Source organism: Morone saxatilis, unplaced genomic scaffold (assembly GCF_004916995.1).
Source record: "Morone saxatilis isolate NCDOM2014 unplaced genomic scaffold, NCSU_SB_2.0 Contig9, whole genome shotgun sequence".
Classification (NCBI taxonomy): domain Eukaryota; kingdom Metazoa; phylum Chordata; class Actinopteri; family Moronidae; genus Morone; species Morone saxatilis.
Genome location: NW_023340268.1, coordinates 10,504,086 through 10,504,663, shown reverse-complemented (window position 1 = coordinate 10,504,663; position 578 = coordinate 10,504,086). Strand labels below are relative to the sequence as shown.

Below are 578 nucleotides of genomic sequence, written 5' to 3'. Positions count from 1 at the left end.
TGTGTGTCTGTGTGTGTGTTGCCAACACTTTGTTGTCACCATGGTCTCTCATTAAGGTGCAATCCGAGTCCACAGAGAAACTAGAGCATACTAACACATATAGGGCTTCCACTGGCCATGAACGATGCCTCCGTTTCACAGCCAATGGAGAGAGAGGATTAAGTTTCACATTAGCAGAGCGGACGTGGCGGCAGCTCATCTATTTCTGGACCTGTTAATGGTCAGGGTTGGGATCAGTTTGGTGGTAGTAATCTGTAATCACAAATCTTTGATAGAAAATACATGACAAGTGTGAGTGATTGCATGTTTCTCCTTGTTATTGATGAGTGATTCCACATCTTTGGATTAAAAGGTATTTTGGGCTAAATAATCAAGGTTTTTGTTGTTGGTGACCTGGATTTTTATTGCAGACTCAGTCCAAAGCTGCAGCACTGGTCTTAAAGGGTCAGTTCAGTGAAATTACAAATAAACATATTTACTCACTGACCTCTAGCTGTATCCAACCATGCAGGTTTTATTTGTCCAGATTTCTGCTGCTGACCCCAATACAACAGGGGCGAATAAAATTGTTTTTGTGT

General features: G+C 41.7%; 1 protein-coding gene across 2 annotated transcripts in view; it reads left to right on the top strand.

Moving 5' to 3' along the window:
• Positions 1 to 578, top strand: part of si:dkey-284p5.3 (uncharacterized protein LOC557830 homolog) — an 8,831-nt gene that overhangs the window by 7,017 nt on the left and 1,236 nt on the right. The gene's annotated exons all lie outside the window — the stretch shown is intronic.